A 19,934-nucleotide genomic window follows, 5' to 3' on the forward strand; every position below is an offset into this window, starting at 1 on the left:
GTCCCTGGGATTCTCCAGGCAAGAACACTGGAGTGGGTTGCCATTTCCTTCTCCAATGCATGAAAGTGAAAAGTGAAAGTGAACTTGCTCAGTTGTATCCGACTCTTAGCGACCTCATGGACTGCAGCCTACCAGGCTCCTCCATCCATGGGATTTTCCAGGCAGTAGTACTGGAGTAGTACTCCATTGCCTTCTCCGGCTGTAAGCTGAAGGGGAGACAAAGAGGCCCGCTGTGAGGGTTAGTGCTGTACCTGTGGTTGAACAAAACCTTGTGTTTTGGTGGCTCAAGTTTCGTCATTCTTATTCTCCAGAAAGGAAGGAACATAGCAATGGTGTCTACAGGAGGCAGTGTTTGTTTATTTTTTAATTTGAGTATAGTTGCTTTATGATATTGTGTTAGTGTCTGTTGTACAGCAAAGTGAATCAGCTACATGTATACATATATCCTTTTTTCTTTGGATTTCCTTTGCATTTAGGTCAGCCCAGAGCACTGAGTAAAAATCCCTGTGCTATACAGAAGATTCTCATTAGTTATCTATTTTGTACATAGTAGTGTATATATGTCAATCCCAGTCTCCCAATTCATCCCACCTACCCTTTTCCCTCTTTGGTATCTATGCTTGCTCTCTACATTGTGTCTTTTTTCTGTTTTGCCAATATGTTCATCTGTACCATTTTTCTAGATTCAACACATGTACAATGTTGTACGATATTTATTTTTCTCTTTCTGACTTAACCCATCCTGTATGACAGTCTCTAGGTCCATCCATGTCTCTGAAAATGGCAAAATTTTGTTCCTTTTTTTAAAATAACCGAGTAATATTCCATTGTATATATGTATTGTGTGTGTGTGTGTGTGTGCGTGCGTGCTCAGTTATGTTCAATTCTTTGTGACCCCATGGATTGTAGTTGGCCAGGCTCCTCTGTCCATGGGATTTTCCAGGCAAGAATACTGCCTCAGGTTGCCATTTCCTTCACCAGGGCATTTTCCTGACCCAGGGATAGAAGCTGGGTCTCTTGTGTCTCTTGCATTGGCAGGCAGATGCTTTTCTATTGTGCCACCTGGGAAGGCTGTATGTATATACTACATCTTCTTAATCCATTCCTCTGTCTATGGACATTCAGGTTGCTTCCGTGTCTTGGCTATTGTAAACAGTGCTGCAGTGAACACTGGGGTGCATGTATCTTTTTGAGTTATGGTTTTCTTTAGGTATAGGCTCAGGAGTAGAATTACAGGATCATTTGGTACTTCTATTTTTAGTTTTTCAAGGAACCTCCATACTGTTCATTGTGGCTGTACCAATTTACATCTTTACCAGCAGTGTGTAAGTGTTCCCTTTGCTCCACACCCTTGAGCAAAGTTTATTTTAATGAAATTCAAAGAGTAGTTTCTCCTAAAGAGTGTGATATAGGGAATAATAACCAGTAACAGAACAGCCACCGTATTAGCAGTCTGGGTTCGCCAGAGAAAGAGAATAGGAAATCTCTTCATCTATCTCTGTCTCTGTTTGTATCAAGAAATTTTTGTAAGGAATGGACTCACGTGATTATGGAGGCTGACAGGTCCCAAGCTCTGCTGTCACAGCAAGTTAGAGTCCGAGGAGAGCTGATGGTGTAGTTCCAGTTTGAGTTTGAACGTGTGACAACCAGGAGAGCTGATGGTGTAAATTCTAGTCTAATCCCAAAGACAGAAGAAGACCCACCTCCCAGTTCAGCATCAGGCAGAGAGAGAATTCTCCATTGCTTAGCCTTTTTGTTCTATGCAGGCCTCCCGTGGATTGGGTGAAGCTCTCTCACATTGGGGAGGGTGGTCTTATTGATGTAAATGCCAACCTCATCTGGGAACACTGTCACGGACACACCCAGAAGAATGTTTCACCAAATATCTGAGTGCCTTGTGGCCCAGTCAAGTTGACACATCAGATTAACCATCACGAATCCCCCTCTTTTCACATGCAATCTAATGCAGTTCTCTAATTCATGACACAGGTAAGAATCAGAATTTTGTACTAGTGTAAATCTATATTCCATCAAGAGTTCAACTTATAATTTACTTACAATAAATACTCTTTGAAGGAAAATGAGCCTGTTTTGGTGAACACAAAGATAGGCTATCAGGGTTTTGGATGGTAGTTGCAACCTCACCTCAGCCTCAGTCCCAAAGATCTGCATTGTGATTTGATTGCACAATATTGAGACAAATTCACAGATAATTAGCTATATAATGTAACATTCTTTTTTTTTTTTTTTTGTAGCTTGACTTGATATAACAGAATACATTTCCATGAAATGCATTTGGATGCTGGAAAGAGGAAAGTAGGGAATGTTTGTTTTAATGTAAAATCATTGTTGACATTGGCTCATGTTTGACTTAGAAGAATCAGAGAAAAGTATTAATGCTAAGGACTGAGGACAAGCTGTAGAGACTCCACATTATTTCTCATTATGATGCAGCTGTTATGCTTGAATCTAGATTGAACAGCTGAGCCTGGCCAGCCTGGCATTGCTATAGCATGCATATGGACTGCAGCCACCCTGTAGTTACTCATATGCAATTTAGTATCTACAGGTCTGGATTTAGTGCAGGGTAAAACTACTCACTTTCTGATGAATAATATGTTTATTACTGTTAGTAGGTCGCAGTTAAGTACTACTCCTTATATGTGCTGGGTAACTTTTTGAGTGGGGGTACCTCCCTCTCTTTCTATAGACACACACACACATGCACACACACACACGCGCACACACACACCTTCGATGGTTTAAACAACAAATGTTTATCTATTCCCAGGTTGGAGGCTGAGTCTAAGACCACAGTGGTTCTTTATGAGGGCTTTCTGGAGGAATCTGTTCCAGGCCTCCCTCCATGGCTTGTGGATGGCCATCTTCTCCCTGTGTCTTCATGTTGTCTTTCTTCTGTACATGCCTGTGTCCAAATGTCCTTTTCTTATATGGACACTTGTCATATTGCATTAGGGCCTAACCTTCAAAACTCCATTTCAACATGATTACTTCTGTATAGACTCTGTCTCTAAACAAGGTCTCTGAAGATTCTGAAGTACTGGGGGTTAGGACTTCAGTGTATGAATCTGGGAACAATTCAACCCATATTTATACTGTATGTACTGGGTTGGCCAAAAAGTTTGTTCAGGTTTTCTGTAACATCATATGGAAAATCTCCAATGATCTTTCTGGCCAATCCGATAAGACTATGTACATATAATTATATACAGGTGTAGTTATATATATATATGGAGAAGTAAATGGCAACCCACTCCAGTGTTCTTGCCTGGAGAATCCCAGGGATGGGGGAGTCTGATGGGCTGCCGTCTATGGGGTCGTACAGAGTTGGACACGACTGAAGCGACTTAGCAGTAGTTATATGTGTGTGTATATATCTACATATCCACACATAAATGCATGTATAGTTATATATGCATATAGTTATAATTATGTATGTGCATCAGTTCAGTTCAGTTCAGTCGCTCAGTCGTGTCCGACTCTTTGCGACCCCATGAATCGCAGCACACCAGGCCTCCCTGTCCATCACCAACTCCCGGAGTTCACCCAGACTCACGTCCATCGAGTCAGTGATGCCATCCAGCCATCTCATCCTCTGTCGTCTCCTTCTCCTCCTGCCCCCAATCCCTCCCAGCATCAGAGTCTTTTCCAATGAGTCAACTCTTCGCATGAGGTGGCCAAAGTACAGGAGTTTCAGCTTTAGCATCATTCCTTCCAAAGAAATCCCAGGGCTGATCTCCTTCAGAACGGACTGGTTGGATCTCCTTGCAGTCCAAGGGACTCTCAAGAGTCTTCTCCAACACCACAGCTCAAAAGCTATGTGTATAGAGGTATACTATATACCTGTATACATCCATAGTATAGTTATACGCATGTATATAGGTATAGTATTTACACAATGTGTATATATGCATGTGTTTGTGGATTTGTGTATATGTAGTAGGCATACCTCAGAGGTTTTGTGCGTTTGGTTCCAGACCACCACAGTAAAGCAAATATTTCAATTAAGCGAGTCACACAAATGTTTTGGTTTCCCAATGTATGTTATGTTTAACAGTGTACTGTAGTCTAAGTGTACAATAGCATTGTGTCTAAAAAGAACATGTGTACACCTTAATTAAAAAACGCTTTATTGTTAAAAAATGCTAACCATCATCTAAGGCTTCAGCAAGTTGTAATCTTTTTGCAATAGTAACACCAAAGATCATCGATCACAGATCACCCATGACAGATGTAATAATAATGAAGTTTGAAATATTGTGAGAATTATTGAAATGTGACACAGAATAACAAAGTGAGCAATGATGTTAGAAAAGTGATGTCAATAGATTTGCTTGACACAGGGTTGCCATAAATCTTCAATTTGTAAAAAATTCAGTGTCTGTGAAGCACAATAAATGGAGGTATGCCTGTACACATATGTGTGTGTAAAGTATGCACATACATGCACATTCATTTAATCAGGCCTATGAGGTAGGTTCTGGGTTTACTGTCCTTTTAAATATGAGGAAACCGAAGCACAATGCCCAGTCCCTCACAGCTGCCAAGTTCAGGAGCTGAGGTTTGAACTCAGCCCCTCATCCCTGAGACTGTGTCCAGGTCACACAGCAGTGAGTTTTCCTGGCAGCACAAAGTGACATGTTGATGGACTGCAAAGGGTTAACATTTGGGAGGTATGCTCTTAAAAACTTTAAAATAAGCTAGCTTACTGAATTGTGGCATGATGTGGAAACGACACGTGAAAGGCAGTTCTACAGCCCTCCAGAAACATCATCTAGTTTGGAAAACTTGTGTACTTGAGATGTTTATCTGAAGTTGGAGAAGCTTTGTACCGAGTAAGCAGTCAGTAAGCAGCCAGAGGCTTGTGGGCTGGGTCTCTGTTTCCCTCCCCTGGCCTGCTTGCGTGATCAGGTTCAGCTGACTCTCTTGTACACACACAACTGTAAGTAATCCTGAAAATCAGAGGCTATAAGTAGTTATGGCTGATCCAAAGTGTGAAGACCCCACATGGTGGGATGTGGTGCGGGGAGATCACAGCCGCGGGTGTGGGAGCACAGATGTAGGCTTGCTCATGGGCTTTCATCTCCGTGTCTTCCATCCATGGATGGCTGGTCCCCCAAAAGGGTCACAGGGAGACTCGGCAGAAAGAGGAAGTCACTGAGGATCTGACACTTGGGTCCATCCTTTGCTTTCCCATTGTCTCTCTGATCTAGAACAAACTATGTGACCTCTCTTTTCTTTGGTTTCCTCCTGTGCAAATTGATACTGGTTGACTAAATCATCTTTCCTTTTCTGTTTTTTAAAAAATACTTATTTATTCATTTGGCTGCATCAGGTCTTAGTTGCAGCATGTAGGGTCTTTGATCTTCGTTGTGGCCTTCAGACTCTTAGGTGTGGCACGTGGGATCTAGTTCCCCTATCAGGGATTGAACCCAGGCCCCCTGCATTGGGATCAAGGAGTCTTAGCCACTGGGCCACCAGGGAAGTCCTCCCTTTCTGTTGATGGGTCTCTGTGGAGGGTCTTCCATGTGGTAGGCACTGTGGGGTACAGGAGTCTGAAATGCAAGGCGTCTGGTGGTTCAGAGCTTGGTCTCTGGAGCCAGTCTTCATGAGCTTAAATCTCAGTGCAGCAGCTGACAAACGGCTCCCTTGGCAAGTTAATTTCTCTCTCTAGGCCTCAGTTTCCTCATCTATAAAATAGGAATCATAAAATAATAACCATCTTAATAAGTCAATGCTTATAAAGATTTAGAGCTAAGATTGTCTCACCCACACTCTGTGTTTACTAAATAATAAGCCCTCTCTGGCTTTCCCCTGCTATTTTGTATGTGTATCTTTCTGTTTTTTTAAAAGCCATTTCTGTCTGGCTTTAAAGAATTTACCCTGCTGTTGTGTGGTTGGGTAAACATATAGTGATAAAATTAGACATAATTGCTAAATCAATACTATCATATTTTAGGAGGTGACATGAACTGAGGGGTCTGGAAGAGTCAGGAGGACTAAGAGATTCAGATGACAGAGGGAAAAGGGCCCTGGGGTTCACTGTGTGCCAGGCACTCAGCTAAGGGCTTCACACACATTTCCTCTTGGTCTTTAAAATAATCCCAGGCAGTCAATCTTGTTTTCCCCATTTTCCAGCTGAGAAAACTGAGACTTTAGAGAGGTCAGGTTTGGCACTAAAATTTCTAAGTGACAAAGCCAGGATTCCCTGGGGGCTGTGAGTTCAGGAGGTGGCAGGTGGGCTGTCTGGAAGTGTTCTTGTGGTCAGAATAGTGACAGGACTGCAGTGGCCCAGACACGAGCTGGCTACTTGCACCTCCCTTTTCAGAGTCCTCTGTGGTCTCAGGGGTCCCTTGACAGGTACCCTGCTGGAGTGCTCCTTTAGATTTTGCTCATTATTGTAGCAGTACTCGTGTCAATATTTTATAGTCTGATTTGATTATACTTTATTCTCAAGGCCTTAAAAGAAGAGCATATTTTAAAAGATGAATAAATAAATGGTTGAGCTCTGTGTGTTGTTAACCACACTTAATGCTCATAGAGTTTTCCTTGAAGAGCAGGAATGATGCTCTCTGTTCATGGATTTCTGAAATCAATTATGTTTTTGTTAATTGGATTTTGTTCCCCTTCTTTTGGCCTTCCTCTGACACAGAAAATAAAATCTGGGGGTTCGGGCTCTCCTGCTGATGGATGGCACCCAGGGGCAATACAAGCATTTTTCACTAGTCTCTTTGTTTTTCCAGAATTCTCCGAATGGCCATTTATAAGTCTAAGGGACCCAGGGTCAACTTCTATTTATGTGACAGATTCCTTATGTTGGTTTATTTCACCTCAAAAATCTAACCCCGTGGAAATATTTCAGGATGTTGACCTTTAAGCATTGTGGATAAAATCGTGCTTCTTCCCCATGCTTACCAGCAAAAACAACCACTGCAATTATAACCATAGCTGCTACTCACTGAATGTTTAATACATTCCGGGCACCCTGTGAAGGGCTTTTCATGCATACTCTCATTTACTTCTCCCAGTGACCCTGTGAGCCAGGTGATTTTTTAATCCTGTTTTACAGATGAGGAGACCAAGGCTTAGGGAAGGCAAAGAGCGTGCTTAGTGACACGTTTCTAGCTGGATATTGGTGACCAGTGAATTCCAACCTGGTCCTGCAATGTCAAATTCCTCAATGTTCTTTAAATGCAGATCTAGCAATGAATGGTCTTACCTTCTCCACCAGTCTTGGAGCACACTGTTGTGTGTTTGAGATTCACAAAGTAAAGCAAGCAGAGCCATCAGCTCAGAGATGGGTCTTTGGATAAACTTTGGAACACTTACTCCCAGAGCAAGCAAACTGGGGTGCAGTACCACACAGCCTGACCCGCTAAAGGGCCAGTGGGGCTTGGGGCCTCATGTTTGACAGCTCGAGGAACCACCTGAAACCGTGGATTCCTACACGCTGCCTTCCTGCTCAGCCGCCCTTTTCAGGTGCCTGGTGTTCCAAGTAGGGTGATGGTTGACAGGGCCTCGTTTGCCTGCATTCCTTCATTTCAGCACAGAATGTCTATCATCCTGGGAAACCTTTCAGTCTTGGGCAAAATGAAACTAGTGCTCCTCCTCCTCTAAGGGAGAGTTCAAAATCACCAGCCTGGTTTTCGGCATCTCACTGTCAATCCCATCAGTCTACAGCTCTTTTGTGTCGGGAACTCTGTCAGCGCCCAGCTTGCTGGCTAGAAGCTGCCTCCCGACAGAGACTGTCACCCTGTCTAAACTCCAGTCAGGACTCCCTGAGTCCTCTTCTCCACTAGGCTTCAACCTTGGCCTGTAAAGACCTGAACAAACACTAACATGGTTTCTAACAGCTCAAGGCTGAATCCCTAGGATGACCCCTAGCCTCCCTTAAAGTGCCCAACCTGAGAAAATTCAAGGCTGCTAAAATAATTTACTTTTTGTTCCAGCCAACACCTGAAGATAGGGCCCCTGCCTCCCAGGCCCTGTGGGAGAGCAGGAGCCTGCCTATAATAAGCTCCAGTTAGCAAACCTAGATGGTTTCACATGGACCAACCCCCTTCTAGCTGGTTGTCATTTTCTTTATTGAATTCCCCCCATCCCCACCTCCAGCAACACTCTCCCTATTCACTCATCCTCCCTTTAAAATGCCCAGGCACCTCTGTACACATCAAAGTTGAGTTCAGTTCCTGCTGGACCCTTTTCCCTATTGCATTAGTATATTGCTGGTTAAAATCTGTCCTTACCATTCTAACTAGTGTCAGGCTTCGTTTGTCTTTGACACCTATATCCTGTGTTGCCTCCCCCCCCCCCCCTCTTCACCCCCTCCCATGCCCCCCTCATCTCCTTCCATGCCCCCATATGCACAGGATCTTCCCTCTGAGGTCCTGCTTAGTCCCCATGCACCTGCATTGCCTGCTTCACTCTATTCACCCACTTCCAGGTCTTGGTCATCTCCTTTTTTTGACGACCTGTATCACTTGGATGTGGTGCTTCTACCTGGGGAAATAAGATATGCTATATCATATTTCTTTCCATGAAGAGATCTTGTTTCTGCTTCTGATTTGGGCCTCTTGAGGATAAGAACAATATCTCATGCTTCTTTGTGTACTCAGGCCTCAAGAAGGCTCGTACAATGGGCAGCCCAAAGTGGGTGTTGTCAGCGATGTTGTCGAATAAGCAACTGTCCAATCGTGGCATTACCTGTCTTCCCTTAGAAAACAATGGCTCTCCTTTTGAAAAACTCTCAGGCCACTGGGAGATATATGGTATATATTATTGCTTGGATGCACAGGGTAATGAAGCAGCTAAGAGTATAACCTTTGGAGTCCCATTGGCCTAGAATTCCTTGCTCTTAATTCACCTTTGGAAAAAATCATGGGCAAGTTTATTTCATAATTTATGAAACAAGCATATCACGTTCCTCACTGGGTGATTGTGATCATGAGCACTACATGTCATAACAGTACCTACCACATAGTAAGTACCAGTAAATGGAATCAGTGAAAACAATACACCAATCACATAAAACATACCATGGATAGAGTTAAACAAGTGTAGGGTTGAAGGGGAAGAAAGGAAAGGGATGAAACAATATGGAGCAAACCAGGTGCCAGGAGCTTTGAGTCAGGGATCTGGAAAGACTTCTTGGGTGGCAAAAGGAGAGAAAAAAAAAATGCTTTTTACTTATCGATCTTCTATCTTGTGCACTGCATTTCATTGACTTCTCAGAACAGTGCTGTAAGACATTTATTTACCCCATAATTTATAGTATTGACACTTTTCTGTGGTCGCAGAGTTTATAAGAGGCAAAGCTGAGATGGACCTGAAACTATCTTACTCCAGATTCGTGTTTTCCTCATGTTACCAACCCCTGCCTTACCCAGTTACAAGTGTGTGTGCTTGCGTTGGGTGGGTTCATTAAAAACTTTGAACCTTCTTGGGAGCTAACAATCGTTGCTCTATCTGCTCTGATTAAAAATATGTGGGACTGGGTTAAGACACTGACTTTATCTGTAAAGTTCCTCTAACCTGTCTTGAATATATTGGCTTGGCAAATATAGGATATCTTGGACTGTAAGGAATAGAAATCCTACCTAAAGTAGTTTAAACAATGAGGAAGTGTACTGTTTCTTGTACTAGAGGACAGAAAATAGGGCAGGCTCCAGGCACAGTACCTAAAAGCTTTGGGACTGCAGCTCTGTCCCCTGCTTACCCTTGTCTGTGTATAGGCTCTGTCCTCAGAAGGGCTGCCCTAACAGTCCAGACAAGCGCCTTCTTTGTTCTTTGTGAGTGAGATAAAACTCATTTCCTCGGTTATGGACTAAGTATTCCTCTCTTCAATCAATTTGGATTGTGGATCCAACCCTGGCCCAATAGCAGCCAATAGGGGAAATACTCTATTTTGATTGGCTCAAGTCAAGGTACCTGAACCAATCATTGGCAAGAAGGATAGGATAACTGTGATTGGCTGATACTAATAGGACTCATAACTATAGTCATGGTTGGTCCTTAGATGATCAGGGGAGAGGACTGAAATTCTTAATATGTTACATCTCCTACATCAATAAGGATGGATGCTTTCTATAAAAAGCAGTAAGTCTATCTGTTTTAGACTACCTGATTATCAATCTTATCAATATCAGTACCCAGCTGTAATGTGGGTTTTCCTAAGAAGAAGAAAGGGAGCATAGATCCTGGGTAGGCAGTCCACAGTGACTGCTTAGTCTGTTATGTGTCTAACTGAATATTAGGCTTAATGGACAGTGAAGGTAATCTCCCACCCTGTTTTTCTAATCTTGACAGCTCTATACCAGTGGCCTAAGCAATTAAGCAATCTTACTTTTAACCTGCACTGTTAAGATTAGTCTTCTCTAAAATGTGAGCATACATGTGACATGTGACTTGACCTAGCCCAAGTTCAACTCCCTGCTGTGTAGGGACCTGATAGCAAGTCAGCCTAAGCTGCATCTCTGTTTAGTGCCAGGGCAGAATACAACTCTGCTGACCACACAGATAGAGTGAGGGAACCTAGACTCTGCAGAGAGGGACCTCCCACCCCAAGTGGAAGCTTTAAAAGTCCTTAACCAGTCTTTTCTTCAGTTTACTCAGTTTGTACAAATCCTGACTAATTGGGAACATAGGCAGCTTAAACCAGCTTACAGATCTGATTACAGAAGATTTTAAGAGATGTGCAGTTATAACATTTTCAAGTGTGGGCAGTAACTCAAATTAGATTATAGAGAGATGTCTTGTAAAGCCCCTAATATGTATATAGATAAAGATGATTTGTAATGAGCTTATCAATTATTTGTATTTAATTCCTTGCTATGAAAGTCCTTCTGGTGGCTTAACACCTGGTGTTCTGCCAATTACTTTAACCTTTTCCCCCAGAAATCTTGTTTGCACTATTGATTTGGACTATCAATACAGACTCTGAAATAATAAGGTTTTGGCCTATTCCTGATTTTACAAAGAAGATTGAAATCTTATGTGTTCATCAGGTTGATTTTTTATTGGACACACAAAAGGGTGTTTGGTCTTTGGGTGCCAGTTATTTGCAGTCAGCTGAAAAGATTTATTTTTTTGCTTTTTTTTTTTTAAGGGACTATGTGGAAACTTGATCCCTAGACAATCTTAAATGGAAGTGCAGAGGGGCAGTTTGCATACACTGAATGTGAAGAGTCAAATCAATCCAGGGAAATGAACTGTCTCTAGGCTGGCAGGGTGGCCAAGTTAAAGGAGCGCAGGATCACTAGAATACCTGTGTTCTGTTCCTTGCTTAATACTAGTTGGCTGTGTGACCTTGGACAAGTCATTTAACTTCTCTGAGCCTTAGTTCGTCCAGGGTTTCACTACTCCTGCAATGGCAAACACTCCTAGTCACAGGTGCAAGACAGAAAACACATGTGGTTAGAGAGGACTTGGGGAAAAAACAACAATGAAACAGCCGACAGAACGCCAACTTCAGTGTGATGGTAGGGGGCAGTCGGGGATGGTGGGGACTGAAGCGGAACACAGCCTTGTGGGACAGCCTACTAGTCAACTTCAAGCCGAATGCAGATGTCATATGACCAGATCTTCTGAGTTTTTTGAGTTGAAAAAATCCAGATTTTTATATAAATTCTTTCAGTTTTTAAGTATACTGCGTGTAATAATAAACCTGTGTGAACTGCCATGCTGAACACCATGCGGTTTCCCCGTCATTCAACGTGGGGGTGCTAATTTGCAACTTTCAGACAAGAAGAACTCAGAAATCCATTGCAGGTGCAGAGTGCAATGGCCTTCTGAGTATCATGTAGATCACTCCTTAGAGTCACACCAGCGTCAAGGCAGAAGAGGTCTTAGAGGGTTTCTGGTTTGCCTCTCATGTCCCATCCCTGGCAGTTGTTACCTAACCTCTGTTTAGGTTGTCCACAAGCCAAACTGTCCAGAAAGGGACCCTGTTTGAAGTTCTTTCTTGCATTGAAAAGAAACCCCTCACTCACCAATTTGTCTTCTTGGTTCTAATTCTGTCATCTGGAGCAACACAGAGGACATCTTTGTCTCTTGAGGCTCTAGACCTCTATAAGCCACCCATCCCGCAACACAAGTCAGAGAACAGCTTCTTGGGCAGTCAGGGCTTTGAAAGGTCTTAGAGCACAGAACCCTGGATAAATTAGAGATGTTTTGTGAAAAAGAATTCAGTTGGCACCCCTTCCAGCATTCCTTGTGCTGAGGTTAAGTTTCCCACATTTGGGGAGGGGGTTGCTGGGTGGTGTGGACTGGAAAGCCACATAGCCTGTTAGGAGGTTTGAAGGATGTAGGGTCTCTTTCAGAGGGTCACCACTGGGGGCTCTTTGTTCTGTAGGAGGGTCAAGCTGGGAGTATCATTCTGTCCTCGAAGGGTTGTCCTGTGACCTGTGTCCAGTTCTCACCTTACTATAACTTTTACACACTTTCTCTGCACATGGGGCTGACCTGGAATCACTTTCTTCTGCAGCTGCTTCCCAGGCTTTGTGATAGGAGAGCAGAGGAGGGCTTTGGGTGGGTTGGACAGGGGTGGGCAAGTGTTTGCTGTTTGCCTCTGCAGGCGTCCAGTTCAGGGGCCGCTGGGAGCCTGTAACTGGATGTGGGACAGATCATAAAGAGAGGCAGAAAGGCTCAACTGCTCTTCAGAGCTGTTCTGTGAGGGGTGAAATGCTTCTTTCGAAATGTGACTGCATTATTGTAGAGTCTTCATGACATATTGTGGGGATAAGCTTTCACATGCTCTGTGATTCAACCCATAAGTCCAGAACAGGGAAATTAACTAGGTGTAATAAATAATATAGAATCTGGTGAATATTTAGGATCTGGTAATGATGATAAATCAGGTTTGAAATGCTCCTTGAGGAGACTGTGAGATTCTAAGAAATGAAGCCAGGAAGATTGATTAGAACCTATTGCTGTTCAGAAAATCTACTGCAAAAAAATACAGGGAGGTATTGCTAGGCTAATAAGAAAGGCGAATACAATCCACCTTTGCCTCTAAAAACCAAATGGGAGTAATCAGCAAATGTCATTGCTCTTAGGGGTGAATGGACAAGGGAGCAAGAGTCACCCCATGATGTGGGGGTGGAGAGGGTTGTTGATTTGATCTGTGACAGCAAAGAGAGAACACATTAGATTTTCTCTATGGTCCTTACTTTCTTTAAAGCCTTATTTATTTATTCATTTATTTGTTTGCTTATTTATCTCCCTAATTTTAAAGGAAAAGCCCTATTGAAGAAATAAAAGTTATGTTTCTAAGGGTTTGTGCCACCAAATCTTGTTCTTCTTAGGGAGTCCCATACTTGGTTTTCAGCTCTTTCTGTAAAGTTTCATATCCTACATTGTGTACAGCTGTACCATAATGAGTTTACATTTCATGTTCTGATGATGAATCACACTATTCTCCCAAAATTTGGCTCCACTTATTGGGTGAATTTAGCAGTAACATAAAATAACCCTTTTGGAAGTTATCTTGGGAGAGAGTACCCCTAAAACTGTGGTAGTAAAAAGAAGAAAAACCTAGACTGTGAATGGAGGAAACAAAGACTTGGGGAAGAGCGATAGCTGATAGTCAGCAGACCAGGGGTGATTGGTGCTGTAGCAGGAAGACAATGGACTTGGATCAGATTCAGCTGTGTGACTGTGGGCAAATTGCTTAACTCCTCTGAGCCTCAGTTTCCATGTGGATGAAATGGAGGAGAACACATCTGTATCTCATGGAAATTAAAGGAGAAAATGTGTATCCAAGCCTAGTGCTCAGTGTGGCACAGACTCATTCCCATCTCCCGACTGGGCGGTCTTCTGTTTTTACATATTCCCGATTCAGTCCCTTGCATGTATTGAACACTTGATATTTGCTGGTTAATGTACAGAGTCAGGCAGTTAGAGGGCTTCCTGGGTAGTGCTATGATAAAGAATCTGCCTGCCAGTGCAGAAGATATAAGAGATGCAGTTTCAATTCCTGAGTCTGAAAGATCCCCTGGAGGAGAAAATGGCAACCCATTCCAATATTCTTGCTGGGAGAATCCCATGGACTGAGGAGCCTGGCAGGCTACCGTCCATGGGGCTGCAAAGAGTCGGACATGACCAAGCGACTGAGCACACACAGGCATTCAGCATCTTCCAAAATCCAGGAGGCAGACAACCTGCCTCAACGCTGCTCTTTGATCTCTCATTGGGAACCTGGGGTAAACAGTGGAGCCTGGATGAGCACCACACTATGGGGAAGGTATCTGGTGTGAGACAGACCCTTGCTCTTCTCCCAGGCACATGTATGCACAAGCATCACATGCTGGGAGGACCTCGGTCAGGGCATGTTCCAGTTCCTTCCCTTCCTTCTGCCCCAGCTTCCTAGAGTCAAGAGAGGTGATGGTTCCGAATGAAAGACTAGTAATGTAAAAAGTTTTCTTAAAAGGGAGAAGAACAAATTTATATCTCATGGGAATTAAAAGGGAAAATGTGTGACAGTGACTCACTTTCTGTCATTTCAATGTGAAGTGTGGATAGAAATGTCAATTCTGTGTAAATAAATTATTTGATTAGACAGGACATCAGTGTGCCCAGTGGTTAGACTTGCCAAGAGATCCAAGGCAAGCTGGTAAGTGTTTCCCTCATTTACTGGGCCATAAATAATGCAGAAGCTCATCAGATTTGTCTGCTGACAGATTTGAAAGAATTTGATCCCCTAAAGCTAGGGAAGTGGTAAAAGAGAAAAAATATTGCCACAAAGCTGGTTTCACTGCTTGAGAAATCTGAAGCTGCAAAAACCATGCTGAAATCATATTACAGATCTGTCTTCAGCTGGAGAAGGAAATTGAAAGTTAAAGAGAAGCTTCCCTCTCAGATTTGACTGTATTATTCATCAGCTTTCATACTGGGCGGTCTGTTTAAAGATTGGCCCATTAAGACTATTGTGCATTAACAAGGTCCTTCACCAATGGGCCATCCGTCCTGTGACTCCATTGTTTGACAGGAAGTGGATCATCCTAAAAAGAAGTCTCGGGTTGAACAGTGGTGTGTCACTGCTAGGCTTTCTAAAAATATGCGTGCTGTCTTCAATTGGCTGCAAATTGTAGCTGATTGAGGACTAGAGGTATTTTATGACAGATAAATATGCAGTTAAGATGTCCCTAGTATCCCTGAAAGGGGACAAACAACTGCCTTTGGAATATGAATCCCCATATCACAGCCCTAAAATATTTCTACTAGCTACTTCTTTGAGGTATGAAAGGATGAAACTGCAATCATTTATTAACATTGAATTAATTTCATTGCTTAGACTAGCTCTCCCCTCACCCCCACCCTGCCCCTCATCCCTTCCTCTTTCTTTCCTCCCTTCCTACAAATACATGTCAGGCAAAATTCTAGACTCAGGAGACACATCATTAAATACCACAGAAAAATTTCCTACCCTTGTACTGTGGTGCTTGAATTCCTCTGTGCATACATGTGAGCATGTGTGTGTGTGTGTTGTGTGTGTATATAGGAGGAATCAGATACTAAGGCAGATAAATATATGTGTGTTTATGTATACATAATTGTACAGTCTTTTTGCCATTCAGAAGCTGATCCTGTGACCAGTTGCGTGTGTTAAGTCACTTCAGCCATGGCCAACTCTTTGCGACCCCATGGACTGTAGCCCACAAGTCTCCTCTGTCCATGAGATTCACCAGGAGAAAATACTGGAGTGGGATGCCATGCCCTCCTCCAGGGGATCTTCCTGACCCAGGGATTGAACCCACATTTCTTATGTCTCCTGCATTGGCAGGTGGATTCTTTATCACTCATGCTACCTGGGAAGCCCAGATATTAGAAAAGTTAGCAGAGGCATTTAAGACTCCAGAGATTTTTCCAGAAGCTCCCCACTACCTCACAGAGTGGTAAAAGGGGTCAGATTACAAAGTGTCTGCTGTTTGATTCCATGAGTGTGATCTTGGGCCACCTGTGAGTGGGAGACTCAGATGGTAGCCTGGGACAGGAGGCAGCTGTTACTCAAGCTCCTGGGGAACTGAAGGGCCCCCAGGGGACAGGCAGGTCTTCCATATCAAGAAGATTGTAGGGTTTCATTTGACTAGCTCCTTGAGGCTCAGCCTCACCTTGGTTTGGGTCGGTGGTTCTCAAGATGGGGGCCAGGCTAGGGTCCACCACTCTGTGTCAGGATCACTTGGTAGGCTGGATATCTATTGCTGGGGAATTTTTTTTCCCATGAGAAAGTTATTTTTATTTCCATTTCATAGATGAAGCAACCGAGGTCCAAAGAAGTTAACCAAGTTTATAGTAGTGAATGACAGAGCCAGGTGTTTTTAACAAGTTATTTTTATGTTTTAGTCCATTATACATGAGGATAAGCTTTTGATCCTTTCTCCCTGGCAAGAACCAGGAGAATTCACCTGGTGTTCAGTCAGCTTGGGCTTCTATAGCAAAATGCCATAGACTGGATGGCTTAAACAATAAGCATTTATTTCGCACAGTCAAGTATAAGATCAGGGTGCCAGCAGAGTTTGTTCTAGACTCCTTTGGGTTGTACAGTGCTTAATTCTCAGTGTATCCTCACATGGCTGAAAAAAGACTAGTTATGTTTCCGGCCTCTTTTTATGTAAGGGTGCTAATCCCATTCGTGAGAATTCTGCCCTCATGACCTTATCACCTCCAGAAGAGCCACTTCCAAATCCCATCACACTGGGGACTCAGTTTTAACATGTGAATATTTGGGGGCCACTAACAGTGGTTGTATTCATTTTCTATCATTGTATAACAAAGTACCACAAATTTAGCAGCTTCAGAAAACCTGCATTTGTCATCTTACAGTTTCTGTGAGTCAGGAGTCCGGGCAGGGCTCAGCTGGATCCTCTTCTTGGTTTCAGACTTACTTTACTTAGTATAATAATTTCTAGTAGCATTCATGTTGCTTCAAATGGGATTATTTCATTCTTTTTTTAATGGCTGAGTAACACTCCATTAGGAGAAGGCGATGGCACCCCACTCCAGTACTCTTGCCTGGAAAATCCCATGGATGGAGGAGCCTGGTAGGCTGCAGTCCATGGGGTCACGAAGAGTCGGACACGATTGAGCGACTTCACTTTGACTTTTCACTTTCATGCATTGGAGAAGGAAATGACAACCCACTCCAGTGTTCTTGCTTGGAGAATCTCAGGGACGGCAGAGCCTGGTGGGCTGCCGTCTATGGGGTTGCACAGAGTTGGACACGACTGAAGTGACTTAGCAGCAGCAGCAGCAACACTCCATTGGTATTTTTGTACCACATCTTTTTTATATTTGTTGATGGACATTAAGATTGTTTCCATGTCTTGGCTAGTATGAGTAGTGATGCTGTGAACATAGGAGTGCATCTACCTTCTTGAATAGTTTTGTCTGGATATGTGCCCAGGAATGGGATTACTGGATCATATGGCAATTCTATTTTTAGGTTTTTGAGGAGCCTCTGTACTGTTTTCCATAGTGGCTGCATCACTCAGCTTGGTTTCTCATGAGGCTGCAATCAAGATGTTGACTGCCAGGCTGTGAAAGAATCCACATCTAAGTTCACTCAGGTAAGTGTGGTTGTCAGGCTAAGGGTCACAACTTCTTGCTGATGGAGACCAGAGGCTGCCTCAGCTCCTGGAAGCCACTGGCAGTTCTTTGACACTAGGGCTTTGCCTACATGTCCACTTCCATCATCAAGCCAGCAATGAACGTCTCTAGAGCAAGTCTTCAATCCAGTCTTCACATAACGTATTCATCTCTGTCATGTTCTACTGGCTGAGAATTAAGTCACCGGTCCTGCCCACCCTGAAGAGATTACACAAAATTGTGAATACCAAGAAGAAGGGGTCAGGGGAACCACATCTAGTTTGCTTGTTCTAAATGCAGTTTGCTGAGCTCACCTGGAGATGACCCAATCAGAATTTCTGGGGTGGCACCCAGGAATCTGCATTGCAGTGACTCCCAGGCACTTCCTGGTTGGAGAAGCCACACTGAGCAGCAGGGGCACCTGGCATTCCTACTTGCTAGCGCTCCTAAGGCTCCTCCAAGCCAGGCCTAGTACTGGTTTGTTGTTTTTCAGTCACTCCATTATGTCCAACTCTTTGCAACCCCATGGACTATAACCCACCAGGCTCCTCTCTCCATGAGATTCTCCAGGCAAGAATACTGGAGTGGGTTGCCATGCCCTCCATAGCAGAATACTACTCAGCAATATCGAGAACAAATCATTGATACACAACTTGGACAAACAGCCAGGGCATTATTTTTGAGCAAAAAAACATAGGCAATCCCAAGAAGCTACTATTGTGGAGTCCATTTATATAACAATCAGAACATGATGATAGTTGAAATGGAAGACAGATTTAGTGGTTGTTAGGTATTAGGGGAGATGGATATGGTCATAAAGGATGAGGGATCCTTTGGTGTTGGAGTTGTACATTTTCTTTACTGTCATGATGGACATGTGAATCTACATAGGATGAAATTGTACACACGCAACACGTGTACACCCATGGAGGATTCATGCTGATGTATGGCAAAACCAATACAATATTGTAAAGTAATTAGCCTCCAATTAAAATAAATAAATTTATACTAAAAAAAAGAAATTGTACACACACAAAAATGAGTACAAGTAAAACTGGGAAATTGTACTAAGACTGGTGGATTACTTGACTGTCAATATCCTGGTTGTGATAGTAGAGTGTAATTTTGCAAAATGTTACCTTTGGGAGAAGCTTTGAAATGTTTACAGGGATCTCTCTATAGTATTCCTTACAATGCACGTGAATCTACAATTACTGCAATAAGTTTTTTAATTAATAAAAACTTATTAATAAATAAATAAATAAATTTTATTAGTAAAAACTAATTAATAAGTCCAGGGGCCTGGACTTCAACTTTCTCATCTCATTTATGCTGTCCCTCGTATCTGAAAGAGATCTTTGTTAAGAGTTATTTTTCTTCTTTCTTCTTTTACAGTTCCCTTGGGGAGGAAGTCTTAGTTTCATTTAAGTTATTCTCTTCTTTTTATAGGAATCTTCCTCCTTAGGTGACTGTCACTTTGGGCAAGAGCTTTGACCAGAGAAAACCTAAAAGCTGAGTTATGGAGTTCCTTGGTGTGAAGTGGAGAGGGAATGAGTAGAATCCAGCCTCTTCTTATTCTAGGGTCACACCTGTAAATGCAGTAAATCAGAAGCAAAGTCAAGATGCCAAAGGCATGCTCCAGCATAGCTTTCCCTCACCTGTTGTTGTTCAGTTGTTAAGTTGTGTCCAACTCTTTGCAGCTTCATGGACTGCAGCATGCCAGGCTCCTCTGTCCTCCACTATCTCCAGAGTTTGCTCAAATTCATATCCACTGAATCAGTGATGCTATCTAACCATCTCGTCCTTTGCCACGCTCTCTTCCTTTTGACTTCCATCCTTCCTAGCATCAGGGTTTTCCCCCAGTATATTGGCTCTTCACATCAGATGGCCAAAGGATTTCAGCTTCAGCTTCAGCATCAGCATCAGTCCTTCCAGTGAATATTCAGGGCTGATTTCCTTCAGGATTGACTTTAGGTTTCATCCTAAACCAGGAGACTCTCGAGTCTTCTGCAGCACCACAGTTTGAAAGCATCAATTCTCTGGCTCTCAGCCTTCTTTATGGTCTAACTCTCACATCTTCATGCTGAAGAATTGATGCTTTTGAATTGTGGTGCTGGAGAAGACTCTTGAGAGTCCCTTGGACTGCAAGGAGATCCAACCAGTCCATTCTAAAGGAGATCAGCCCTGGGATTTCTTTGGAAGGAATGATGCTAAAGCTGAAACTCCAGTACTTTGGCCACCTCATGCCAAGAGTTGACTCATTGGAAAAGACTCTGATGCTGGGAGGGATTGAGGGCAGGAGGAGAAGGGGATGACAGAGGATGAGATGGCTG

At 43.1% G+C, this 19,934-nt stretch overlaps 1 long non-coding RNA gene across 2 annotated transcripts in view; it reads left to right on the forward strand.

The window, feature by feature from the left end:
• LOC104998492 overlaps nt 1-18,132 on the forward strand; it is a 24,420-nt gene extending 6,288 nt beyond the window's left edge. For both annotated transcript variants that reach the window (XR_826472.1, XR_826473.1), the window contains one exon: nt 17,492-18,132. This is a non-coding gene — a long non-coding RNA (uncharacterized LOC104998492). The remainder of the gene's footprint in view (nt 1-17,491) is intronic.
• Nucleotides 18,133-19,934: the final 1,802 nt, after the last annotated feature.

This window comes from Bison bison, unplaced genomic scaffold (assembly GCF_000754665.1).
Source record: "Bison bison bison isolate TAMUID 2011002044 unplaced genomic scaffold, Bison_UMD1.0 scf7180017864330, whole genome shotgun sequence".
Classification (NCBI taxonomy): Eukaryota; Metazoa; Chordata; class Mammalia; order Artiodactyla; family Bovidae; genus Bison; species Bison bison.